Source organism: Hemitrygon akajei, chromosome 8, assembly GCF_048418815.1.
Source record: "Hemitrygon akajei chromosome 8, sHemAka1.3, whole genome shotgun sequence".
NCBI lineage: Eukaryota > Metazoa > Chordata > Chondrichthyes > Myliobatiformes > Dasyatidae > Hemitrygon > Hemitrygon akajei.
Window position 1 is genome coordinate 2394695 of NC_133131.1, and position 13831 is coordinate 2408525.

The 13831-nt window shown below is 43.8% G+C and overlaps 1 protein-coding gene across 3 annotated transcripts in view; it reads right to left on the reverse strand.

Moving 5' to 3' along the window:
- zswim7 (zinc finger, SWIM-type containing 7) overlaps positions 1–13831 on the reverse strand; it is a 56181-nt gene that overhangs the window by 23092 nt on the left and 19258 nt on the right. The window lies entirely within an intron of this gene.

The window sequence follows — 13831 nt, forward strand, 5'->3', positions numbered from 1 at the left end:
TTCAGCATCACGTCACTGCTCTTGAATTCTAGACCTCTTGAAATGAATGCTAACACTACATTTGCCTTCCTCACCACTGACTCTACCTACAAGTTCTACGCAAGGACTCCCAAGTCCCCTTGCATCTCAGATTTTTAGATTTTCTCCCCATTTAGAAAATAGTCTGCACATTTATTTCTACTACCAAAGTGCATGACCATGCATTTTTCAACATTGTATTGCATTTGCCACTCTCTTGCCCAGTCTCCTCATCTGTCTAAGTCTTTCTGTAGCCCACCGGTTTCCTCAACTCTACCTGCCCCTCCACCAATCTTCATATCATCTGCAAATTTGGTAACAAAATCATCTGTTCCATCGTCTAAATCGTTGTTACACAGCATAAAAAGAGCAGTCCCAACACCAACCACTGCAGTACACCACTCGCTGCCTCGTACCTATTAGCCAATACTCTAACCGTGCCATTAGCTTTCCTGTAATAACATGGGCTCTTAACTTGGTTAGCAGCCTCATGGGCCAAATAGCTTTAATTCTTCTACGTCTTGTGGTTTAAAATCAGAATACTGCTTATATTCAGCAGGTCTGACAGCATCGATGGATCATGTTCTTGAAAGTGGCATTACAGGCAGATAAGAGTTGTAAAGAGAGCTTCTGGCACAGTGGCCTTCAGAAATAAAATTGAATAGAAGAAATACAAGGATGTTACATTGGAGTTGTACAAGATGTTGCTGAGGCCTAATTTGGAGTATTGTGTGCAGTTCTGATCACCTACCTACAGGAAAGATATAAGAATGAAAGAGTACAGAGAAAATTTACAAGCATGTTGCCGGCAATTGAGGACCTGATTTATAGGGAAAGGTTGAATAAGTTAGAACTTTATTCTGGTATTGGCAATTGATACCTTAGGAAAACCAACCTTACAGCCTTTAAAAGACCCATTTATTCCAACACTTTAAGTTCCAAGTCTTTGACATTCCAAGACATTCCAAGTCTTTAATCCAAGTTAAACACTTAGACCATAAGATATAGGAGCAGAAATAAACCATTCAGACCATCGAGTCTGCTCTGCCATTCAATCATGGGCTGATCCAACTCTTCCAGTCATCCCTTCTCCCCATACCATTTGAGGCCCTGGCTAATCAAGAACCTATCTATCTCTACCTTGAATGTGCCCAATGACTTGGCCTCCACAGCCGCTTGTGGCAACAAATTCCACAGATTTACCACCCTCTGAATAAAGTAATTTCTCCACATCTCTGTTCTAAATGGACGTCCTTCAATCCTGAAGCCGTGCCCTCTTGTCCTGGACTCCCCTACCATGGGAAATTACTTTGCCATATCTAATCTGTTCAGGCCTTTTAATATTCGGTTTCTATGAGATCCCCCCCCCCCCCACCGCCCCATTCTCCTTAACTCAAGGGAATACAGCCCAAGAGCTGCCAGATGTTCCTCATACGGTAACCTTTTAATTCCTGGAATCGTTCCTGAGAATCTTCTCTGAACCCTCTCCAATGTCAGTATATCCTTTCTAAAATAAGGAGCCCAAAACTGCATACAATACTCTAAGTGTGGCCTCACGAGTACCTTATAGAGCCTCAACATCACATCCCTGGTGTTATATTCTATTCCTCTAGAAATGAATGCCAACATTGCAATTGCCTTGTTCACTACTGACTCAACCTGGAGGTTAACCTTTAGTGTATCCTGCACAAGATCTCCCAAGTCCCTTTGCATCTCTGCAGTTTGAATTCTCTCCCCATCCAATAGTCTGTCCATTTATTTCTTCCATCAAAGTGCATGACCATACACTTTCCAACATTCTATTTCATTTGCCTTTTCTTTGCCCATTCCCCTAAACCAATTAAGTCTCTCTGCAGGCTCTGTTTCCTCAACACTACCCGCTCCTCCACCTATCTTTGTATCATCAACAAATTTAACCATGAATCCATTAATCCCATAGTCCAAATCATTGACATACATCGTAAAAAGCATCAGTCCCAACACCGACACCTGTGGAACTCCACTGGTAACCGGCAGCCAGCCAGAATAGGATCCCTTTATTCCCACTCTCTGTTTTCTGCTGACCAGTCAATGCTCCACCCATGCTAGTAACTCCCCTGTAATTCCATGGGCTCTTACCTTGCTAAAAGCAGCCTCATGTGCGGCACCTTGTCAAAGGCCTTCTGAAAATCCAAGTGCACCACATCTACTGCATCTCCTTTGTCTACCCTGCTTGTAATTTCCTCAAAAAAATTGCAGTAGGTTAGTCAGGCAGGATTTTCCTTTCAGGAAACCATGCTGGCTTTGGCCTATCATGTCATTTGCCTCTAGGTACTCCATAATCTCATCCCTAACAATCCATTCCAACAATTTCTCAACCACTGATGTCAAGCTAACAGGCCTATAGTTTCCTTTCTGCTGCCTTCCACCCTTCTTAAATAGTGGAGTAACATTTGCAATTTTCCTGTCACCTAGTACCAATGCCAGAATCTATTGATTCTTGAAAGATCATTATTAATGTCTCCGCAATCTCTCCAGCTACAGTACTTCCTTTGAACTCTAGGGTGCATTCCATCAGGTCCAGATTTATCCACCATCAGACTATTAAGCTTCCTGAGCACCTTCTCAGTACCTCCCCCAGAAGAGGCCTCAATGATCCAGGAACCAAAGCCCTGCCCCCTACACTAGTCTCTCAGCCACGCATTAATATGCCTGATCATGCTATTCTTGTGCTCATTAGCATGTGGCACAGGCAGCAATCCTGAGATTACTGCCCTGACGGTCCAGCTTTTCATCTCCCTACCCAACTCCACGAATTCTCTCTTCAGGACCTCCTCCCTTTTTCTACCTATGTCATTGGTATCAACGTGTACCAAGACTTCTGGCTGTTCACCCTCTCCCTTCAGAATACTCTGCATCCGATTCGAGACATCCCGTACCCTGGCTCCTGGGAGGCAACACACCATGCGGTATATTGGTTGACAGAACCTGTCTGTTCCCCTCACTATAGAATCCCCTATGACTCTCATTTTCTTCTCTTCTGCACCATAGAACCAGGCTCAGTGCCAGAGAGCTGATCGTCGTGTCCATCCTCTGTCAGGTCACCCCCCTCAACAGCATCCAAAATGAGATAACGATGGCCACAGGGGTGCTCTCTACTATCTGAGCTCTTTCCATCCTTTCCCTGACAGTCATCCACTTATCTAACTCTGGAGTCTCGGAATGACTAACTCCTTGGATTCCCACATCTGACACCCAGAGCAAAGTACTAACCCTACAGACAAGCTCTCTATTCTTCCAAAAAAATACAAGAAAAAAATAAACGAAGTCCACTTACCTTGCCAAAGCTTTACCACTCTGCCTCAGACCATTCCTTTGATCTTAAATTCCCCATTAAAATTCATCTAAGTAATTTATGAAAAACACAAAGAGTAGGGGCCTCAGAACAGATCCCTGCAGAACACCACTGGTCACTGAATTCAAGGCAGAATATCTCTATTAACTACCGCTCTCTGCCTTCTGAATCCACACAGATTTGAGTTTCTGAATGAGCCTTCCAAGGGGAACCTTGCTGACCACCTTGTGAAAATTCATGTACACCACATCCATCACTGTACTTTCAATTTGTTTTGTCATATCCTCAAAAAATTCAGGCAGGCTCATGAGGATGACCAGCCCCTCACAACACCAAGACCATTATTCCTAATCAGACTGTGCTTCTCTAAATGCTTGTAAATCCTGTATTCAATAGTTTGCCCATCACTGACAAGACTCACTAGTCTATAATCTCAGGATGATCCCAATCACCTTTCCTGAATAAATGAATAACGTTTGCCCTCCTCCTATCTTCTGGTATTAATCCTGTGGCTGGTGAGGTAGCAAAGATCATTGCCAAAAGGTGAAACAATCTCTTCCCTTCCTCCCCATAGTATTCTGGGGTATATCCTATCCAACCCCGGAGACTTAGCTTTCCTAATGTTTTTCAAAAATTCCAGCACATCCTCTTTCTTAACACTGACATGTTGTGGCATGATAGCCCATTCTACACTGACCTCACATTCATCAACATTCCTCTCACAGTCAATACTGAGACAAAGTACTCATTAAGGATGTCCCCTCCCTCCTGCAACTCCAGCCACGTTTCCTCTTTTATCCCCGATTGGTCCTACCCTCACACAAGTCATCGCCTTGTTCTTCATGTACATGATTTAAATACATCAAGTTTTTATAAATTTGTATTTAAGTTCTTAATTATGATTTCCAGCATCATCTTAAGAACAACTTTACACTAACTGGTCAATAGTTTTTCCAACTTGAGCCTCTCTTTGTTCTTAAATAGAAATACCACATTCAAGGTTTTACTTTAAATCAGCTGGAGGCCTTCTGGAACATGATAGGTTCTAATATCTTTGCAGCCACTTCCTCCAATGATTTTGAATATAGAACATCAGCTCATAACAATCTCTGCTTTTCATTCTTTTAGATTTTCCAAGTTTGAAGTAACCTCTCTCAAGAGGCACAATTTCCTCCCTCTGAACTTAAACTAATTTCTTGGGATGTTTGTAATGCCCTTCGCCAGAAAAATCTCTGCAAAATATCAGTTTAGATAGCAAGCTACAAGCTTCCACTACCTTCTGTGTATTCCTTGCTCTCCTTTATCCTTTTCCAATTGCTTTGTAACTACACTTCCTAGTCTTTAATCTCTTTGTTAAGGGAACAACCCCCGTGTATCTAATTGAATAACTCCAACTTATTCAACTTTTCCTTATGGTTAAAATTATCCAGTCTGGCAATATTTTCAGAAATTATTGCACATTTTCTTGGACCCGGCACATCAGGTATGTGTAGGAGTACAGTGGTGCTTGGAAGTTTGTGAACCCTGTATACTTTGCTCTATTTCTGCATAAATATGATTTAAGATGTGATCAGATCTTCACACGTCCTAGATAAAGAGAACCCAATTAAATAACACAAAAATGTTATACTTGTTCATTTATTAATTGAGAAAAATGATCCAATATTACATATATTTGTTGGAAAAAGTATGTGAACCTCTGGAGTATTGCCTTTTACAAAAACAGTTTGGAGTTGGGTGTTCCAATCAATGAGATGAGATTGGAAGTGTGGGTTGTAGAGATTCCCTACCCTATTTAAAAAAAAACACAAAGTCAGATTACTGACAGAGCCTATTCTTCTCAAGTAAGATCCGTTTATGTGCACCATGCCGTTATCAAAACAACTTTCAGAGGACCTCAGAAGAAGAATTGTAGAAATGCAGGAAGTTGGAAAAGGCTACAAAAGCATTTCTAAAAACCTGACTGTTCATCAGTCCACAATAAGAGAAACTGTCTACAAATAGAAGAAACTCAGTACTGTTGTTACTCTCCGTAACAGTGGGCATTCTACAAAGATCACACCGAGAGCACATGCTGAAGCAGGTGAAGAAGAACCCAAGGGCAACAGCAAAAGGACTGCAGAAATCTCTAGAACTTGCTAAAGTCTCTGTTCATGTGTCCTCTGTAAGAAAATCACTGAACAAGAATGGTGTTCATGGAAGGACACCATGCAGGAAATCACTGCTCTCCAAAAAAAAACACTGCTGCACATCTCAAGTTTGCAAAAGACCACGTGGATGTTCTACAATGCTTCTGGGACAATGTTCTGTGGACAGATGAGACAGAAGTTGAACTTTTTGGCAGATATACACATTGCTATGGTTGGAGAAAAAACGGGCACTGTATACCAACACCAAAATGTCATCCCAACTGAGAAGCATGGTGGAAAGAGCATCATGGTTTGGACTGCTTTGCTGCCTCAGGACCTGGACAGCTTGCAATCGTTGAGGGAACAATGTATTCAAAATTGTATCAAGACATTTTACAGGAAGATGTCAGCAGAGTCGTCCATCACCTGAAGCTTAATAGAAGTTGGATAATGCAACAAGACAATGATCCGAAAGACAAGAGTAAATCAACAATAGAATGGTTTAAAAAGAAAAAAATGTGTGTTTTGGAATGGCTGAGTCAAAGTCCTGACTTTAATCCTATAGAAATGTTGTGGAAAAACCTGAAGCAAGCAGTTTGAGTAAGGAAGTCAATCAACATCCCAGAGTTCAAGTAGATTTATAAGGAGGAATGGCGTAAAATTTCTCCAAGCTGATGTGCAGATTTGATCTACAATTACTGGAAACATTTGGCTGAAGTAATTGCTGTACAACAGGGTCATACCAGTTAATGAAAGCAAAAGTTCACTTACTTTTTCCAACAAGTACATGTAATATTGCATAATTTCTCTCAATAAATAAGTAAGTATAATGTTTTTAGTGTTATTTATTTAATTGGGTTTTATTTATCTAGTTTTAGGACTTATGTGAAGATCTGATCACATTTTAGGTCATACTTATGACAGACAGACATACTTTATTGATCCTGAGGGAAATTGGGTTTCGTTACAGCCGCACCAACCAAGAATGCAGAAAGAGAGAAAAGTATACAACATTCACAAACTTTCCAGCACCGCTGTACATGTTCCTCCAAAGTGGCAACATAGGTGGACAGGTGGAGGTGGTGGTGCTTGGAACTCTGGCCTACTTTATTGAGGGCATTGAGTGCAGGAGTTGGGATGTCACCTGGCAAATGCTTTTTTTAAAATATAGAGTGTGGTTGGGTATGTGGAATGTGCTGCCAGAGGTGGAAATAGAGGCAGATACATTAGAGACATTTAACAGATTCTTAGGTAGCCACACGAATGACAGAAAAATGACAGAAGGGCACGTGTGAGGATAGGATTAGATTCATCTTGGAGTATGTTAAAGAGCCAGCACAACATTGTGGGTTGAAGGGCCTGTACTGTTCCATGCAAGAATTGTATGTGAGACCACTGACAACACTGCACAGTTTTGGTCACTCAGCGTTTAGAGCAGGGGTTCCAAACCTGGGGTCCACGGACTCCTCCGTTATTGTAAGGGTCTGACAAAGATCACACCAAGAGCACAATATGCAACATTGAAGGAGATGAAGAAGAACCCAAGGGCAACAGCAAAAGGCCTGCAGAAATCTAGAGAACTTGCTGAAGTCTCTGTTCATGTGTGCACTATAGGAAAAACACTGAACAAGAATGATGTTCATGGAAGGACACCATGGAGGAAATCACTGCTCTCCAAAAAAAAACACTGCTGCACATCTCAAGTTTGCAAAAGACCACATGGATGTTCTACAACACTTTTGGGACAATGTTCTGTGGACAGATGAGACAAAAGTAGAACCATATTGTGCCGACCCATATAATCCTTAAAAAAAGTACTAAACCCACACTACCCCATAACTCTCCATTTTTCTTTCATCTATGTGCCTGTCCAAGAGGCTCTTAAATACCCCTGTTTTAGCCTCTACCACCATCCCTGGCAAATCATTCCAGGCACTCACAACCCTCTGCGTAAAAAACCTACCCCTGATGTCTCCCCTAAACTTCCCTCCCTTAATTTTGTACATATGCCGTCTGGTGTTTGCTATTTGTGCCCTGGGAAACAGGTACTGACTATCCACCCTATCTATGCCTCTCATAATCTTGTAGACCTCCATCAAGTCCCCTCTCATTCTTCTACGCTCTAAAGAGAAAAGTCCCAGCTCTGCTAATCTCAGGATTGCTACCTGTGCCACGTGCGAGTGAGGCAAGGAACAGGAGGATTATAAAGATTAATACGTGGCTGAGAGGATGGTGCAGGAGGGAGGGCTTCAGGTTTGTAGATAATTGGGCCTTGTTCCAGGGAAGGTGGGATCTGTTCCGAAGGGACGGTTTACACCTGAACTGGAGCGGTACTAACATTCTTGCAGGGAAGTTTGCTAGAGCTTCTTGGGGGGGGGGGGGGGGTTTAAACTAAATTTGCAGGGGGTGGGGATCCAGAATGTGAGAGAGGATAGCGAGAGGAAGAATAAAGGACAGGTGGGGACTACACGGTTCCGGAATATTAAGTGTGTAGTAGAGGAAGGTGGGGCGGAACAAGTGATAAGGAGGACTCGTGTACAGAGGGATGGTCTGACGGAACATGGAGTTAAATGTGTTGAAAGAATAAGTAAATGTAGGAAGGACAACAAAATTCTAGGGGCGTATAGCCCGATGGGAGTTCGGGGAGCTGGGTTAAGCACAATAGGCAGCGATTCAAACAGAGAGAGGAGAAATGGGTTAAAAATTCTATATCTGAATGCACGAAGTGTCAGGAATAAGGCGGATGAGCTTGAAGCCCAGGTGCGAATGGGTAACTATGATGTTGTTGGGATAACGGAGACATGGCTGCAGGGAGATCAGACCTGGGAAATGAATGTACAAGGGTATTCGTGCTATCGCAGGGACAGAAATGTGGGCAGAGGGGGTGGGGTGGCCCTGTTGGTGAGGAATGAGATTCAGTCCTTTGCAAGGGGGGACATAGGGTCAGGAGAAGTAGAGTCTGTGTGGATAGAACTGAGGAACAGTAAGGGCAAAAGGACCCAAAAGGGTGTTGTCTACAGGCCACCAAACAGTAGCATGGATATTGGGTGCAAGTTGAATAGGGAGTTAACATTGGCATGTGGCAAAGGTAATGTCGCAGTAGTTATGGGGGATTTCAACATGCAGGTGAACTGGGAGAATCAGGTTGGTGCTGGACCACAGGATAGGGAGTTTGTAGAGTGCCTACGGGATGCATTCTTGGAACAACTTGTACGAGAGCCGACCAGGGACAAGACTATTCTGGATTTAGTGTTACATAATGAACAGGATTTGATAAGTGATCTCGCAGTAAAGGAGCCATTAGGAGGTAGTGATCACAATATGATAAGCTTTTATCTGCAATTTGAGAAGGATAAGGGCAGCACGGAGGTGTCAGTGTTGCAGATGAACAGGGGAAACTATGAAGCCATGAGGGAGGAGCTGGCCAAAGTTGACTGGACGGATAGCCTAGCAGAAAAGACAGTGGAACAGCAATGGCAGGTATTCTTGGGAATAATGCACAAGGTGCAAAATCAGTTCATCCCCCAGAGAAGGAAGGATTCAAAGGGGAGAAAGGGGCCTCAGTGGTTGACAAAGGAAGTCAGAGACTGCATAGCGTTTAAAAAAAAAGGAAATATGACAGAGCTAAGGTGAGTGGGAGGACAGATGATTGGGAAGTTTATAAGGAACAACAGAACTTAACTAAAAAGACAATACGGGGAGAAAAAAATGAGGTACGAACGCAAGCTAGCCAGGAATATAAAGGAAGATAGCAAAAGCTTTTTTAGGTATGTGAAGAGAAAGAAGATAGTTAAGAACAATGTTGGGCCCTTGAAGAATGAATTGGGTGAAATTGTTATGGGAAACAGAGAAATGGCAGAAGAATTTAATGAGTACTTTAGATCTGTTTTCACTAAGGAAGACACAAGCAATCTCCCAGATGTATGGATGGGCCAAGGACATAGGGTAACAGAGGAAATGAAACAGATTGACATTCGGAAGGAAACGGTGATGAGAAGACTGATGGGACTGAAGGCTGACAAATCCCCAGATCCAGATGGTCTGCACCCTAGGGTACTAAAGGAGGTGGCCCTGGAAATTGCGGATGCATTGGTAATCATTTTCCAATGTTCCTTAGATTCAAGATCAGTTCCTGAGGATTGGAGAATGGCTAATGTTATCCCACTTTTTAAGAAAGGAGGGAGGGAGAAAACAGAGAACTATCGACCTGTCAGCCTGACATCGGTGGTGGAAAAGATGCTAGAGTCCATTATTAAGGATGAAATAGTGGCATATCTAGATAGCAGTGATAGGATTGGGCCGAGCCAGCATGGATTTACCAAGGGTAAATCATGCTTGACTAATCTGTTGGAGTTTTTCAAGGATGTAACCAGGAAGTTAGACGGGGGAGATCCAGTGGATGTAGTGCACCTCGATTTTCAGAAGGCATTTGATAAGGTCCCACATAGAAGATTGGTGGGTAAAATCAAAGCTCAGGGCATCGGGGGGAAGGCATTGACATGGATAGAAAACTGGTTGGCAGATAGAAAGCAAAGGGTAGCGGTGAATGGGTGTTTCTCGGAATGGCAGGTGGTGACTAGTGGGGTGCCACAGGGCTCGGTATTGGGACCACAGCTGTTTATCATTTACGTTAATGATTTGGATGAAGGCATAGAAAATAACATCAGCAAATTTGATGATGATACTAAGCTGGGTGGCAGTGTGACATGTGATGAGGATGTTAGGAGAATTCAGGGTGACTTGGATAGGCTGGGTGAGTGGGCAGATACTTGGCAGATGGCGTTTAATGTGAATAAGTGTGAGGTTATCCACTTTGGGAGCAAGAACAGGAAGGCAGATTATTATCTGAACGGTATAGAGTTGGGTAAGGGAGAAATACAAAGAGATCTCGGAGTCCTTGTCCATCAGTCACTGAAGGTGAATGAGCAAATGCAGCAGGCAGTGAAGAAGGCTAATGGAATGTTGGCCTTTATTACAAAGGGAATTGAGTACAAGAGCAAGGAAATCCTCTTGCATTTGTACAGAGCCCTGGTGAGACCACACCTGGAGTATTGTGTACAGTTTTGGTCTCCAGGGTTAAGGAAGGACATCCTGGCTGTAGAGGAAGTGCAGTGTAGATTCACAAGGTTAATTCCTGGGATGTCTGGACTGTCTTACGCAGAGAGGTTAGAGAGACTGGGCTTCTACACGCTAGAATTAAGGAGATTGAGAGGGGATCTGATTGAAACATATAAGATTATTAAGGGATTGGACAAGATAGAGGCAGGAAATATGTTCCAGATGCTGGGAGAGTCCAGTACCAGAGGGCATGGTTTGAGAATAAGGGGTAGGTCATTTAGGACAGAGTTAAGGAAAAACTTCTTCTCCCAGAGAGTTGTGGGGGGTCTGGAATGCACTGCCTGGGAAGGTAGTGGAGGCCTATTCTCTGGATGCTTTCAAGAAGGAGCTAGATAGGTATCTTATTGGATAGGGGAATCAAGGGATATGGGGACAAGGCAGGAAGCGGGTATTGATAGGAATTGATCAGCCATGATCTCAAAATGGCGGTGCAGGCTCGAAGGGCCGAATGGTCTACTTCTGCACCTATTGTCTATTGTTTCATATGACTTGTTCTCCAAACCAGGCAACATCTTGGCAAATCTCCTCTGCACCCTCTTCATAGCTTCCACATCCTTCCTATAATGAGGTGACCAGAATTGAACACAATACAGGTGTGAGCCACGGTGGCAGGGCCTCGGGCACTGAGTCTGACACTGTGGTGCAGAAGAATGGGACTGAGAAGAGAAGAGCTGTTGTCATTGAAGACTCTATAGTCAGGGGAGCAGACAGGAAATTTTGTGGACGTGAGAAGGAAACCCACATGGTTTGTTGCCTCCCGGGTGTCAGGGTCCGGGATGTCTCTGACCAGGTGCATGACATCCTGGTGCGAGAGTGAAAGCAACCAGAAGTCGTAATACATGTTGGGACCAACGACATAGGCAGGAAGATGGATGAGGTCCTGAAGTGTGAGTTTCGGGAACTAGGCAGAAGGCTGAAGAACAGGACCTCAAGGGTGGCGTTCTCAGGATTGCTGCCAGTACTACGTGATAGTGATGGTAAGAATTGGAGGAGATGGCAGTTGAATGTGTGGCTGAGGAGTTGGTGCAGGGGGCAGGGTTTTAGATTTTTGGACCATTGGGATCTCTTCTGGGGAAGGTGGGACCTGTACAGATTGGATGGGTTGCACCTGAACTCGAGGGGGAGCAATATCCTTGCTGGTAGCTTTGCTAGCATGGTTCGGGAGGGTTTAAACTAATTTGCAAGGGGGATGGGACCCGGAGCGATAGAGCAGTGAAAGAAGTTCATGGAGTAAAGCTAGATCTAACATATAGAGAGACTTTGAGGAAAGAGCAGCAGAATATAGGGTATAAAGGTAGTAAGGTAGAAGGACTAAAGTGTGTGTACTTCAATGCAAGAAGCATCAGGAACAAAGGTGATGAACTGAGAGCTTGGATACATACATGGAATTATGATGTCGTGGCCATTACAGAGACTTGGCTGGCACCAGGGCAGGAATGGATTCTCGATATTCCTGGATTTCAGTGCTTTAAAAGGAATAGAGAGGGGGGAAAAGGAGAGGAGGGGTGGCATTACTGGTCAGGGCTACTATTACAGCTGCAGAAAGGGTGGGTAATATATCAGGATCCTCTTTTGAGTCAGTATGGGTGGAAGTCAGGAACGGGAAGGGAGCAGTTACTCTACTGGGGGTATTTTATAGGCCCCCTGGTAGCAGCAGAGATACCGAGGAGCAGATTGGGAGGCAGATTTTGGAAAGGTGCAAAAATAACAGGGTTGTTATCTTGGGTGACTTTAACTTCCCTAATATTGATTGGCACTTGATTAGTTCCAAGGGTTTAGATGGGGCAGAGTTTGTTAAGTGTGTTCAGGATGGATTCCTGTCACAGTATGTTGACAGGCTGACTAGGGGGAATGCCATACTAGATCTGGTATTAGGTAACGAACCAGGTCAGGTCACAGATATGTCAGTGGTTGAGCATCTAGGGGACAGTAATCACCACTCCCTGATCTTTAGCATTATCATGGAAAAGGATAGAATCAGAGAGGACAGGAAAATTTTTAATTGGGGAAGGGCAAATTATGAGGCTATAAGGCTAGAACTTGCGGGTGTGAATTGGAATGATGTTTTTGCAGGGAAATATACTATGGACATGTGGTCGATGTTTAGGGATATCTTGCAGGATGTTAGGGATAAATTTGTCCCGGTGAGGAAGATAAAGAATGCTAGGGTGAAGGAACCATGGGTGACAAGTGAAGTGAAAAATCTAGTCAGGTGGAAGAAGGCAGCATACATGAGGTTTAGGAAGCAAGGATCAGATGGGTCTATTGAGGAATATAGGGTAGCAAGAAAGGAGCTTAAGAAGGGGCTGAGAAGAGCAAGAAGGGGGCATGAGAAGAGCAAGAAGGGGGCATGAGAAGGCCCTGGTGAGTAGGGTAAAGGAAAACCCCAAGGCATTCTTCAATTATGTGAAGAACAAAAGGATGACAGGAGTGAAGGTAGGACCGATTAGAGATAAAAGTGGGAAGATGTGCCTGGAGGTTGTGGAAGTGAGCGAGGTCCTCAATGAATACTTCTCTTCGGTATTCACCACTGAGAGGGAACTTGATGACGATGAGGACAATACGAGTGAGGTTGATGTTCTGGAGCATGTTGATATTAAGGGAGAGGAGGTGTTGGAGTTGTTAAAATACATTAGGACGGAATAGTCCCCAGGCTGCTCCACGAGGCAAGGGAAGAGATTGCTGAACCTCTGGCTAGGATTTTTAAGTCTTCGTTGTCTACAGGGATGGTACTGGAGGACTGGAGGGAGGCAAATGTTGTCCCCTTGTTCAAAAAAGGTAGTAGGGATAATCCAGGTAATTATAGACCAGTGAGCCTTACGTCTATGGTGGGAAAGCTGTTGGAAAAGATTCTTCGAGATAGGATCTATGGGCATTTAGAGAATCATGGTCTGATCAGGGACAGTCAGCATGGCTTTGTGAAGGGCAGATTGTGCCTAACAAGCCTGATAGAGTTCTTTGAGGAGGTGACCAGGCATATAGATGAGGGTAGTGTAGTGGATGTGGTCTACATGGATTTTAGTAAGGCATTTGACAAGGTTCCACACTGTAGGCTTATTTAGAAAGTCAGAAGGCATGGGATCCAGGGCTTTACTCTTTGGAGAGGAGGATGAGAGGAGACAAGATATTAAGAGGAATAGACAGAGTGGACAGCCAGCGCCTCTTCCCCAGGGCACCACTGCTCAGTACAAGAGGACATGGCTTTAAGGTAAGGGGAGGGAAGTTCAAGGGG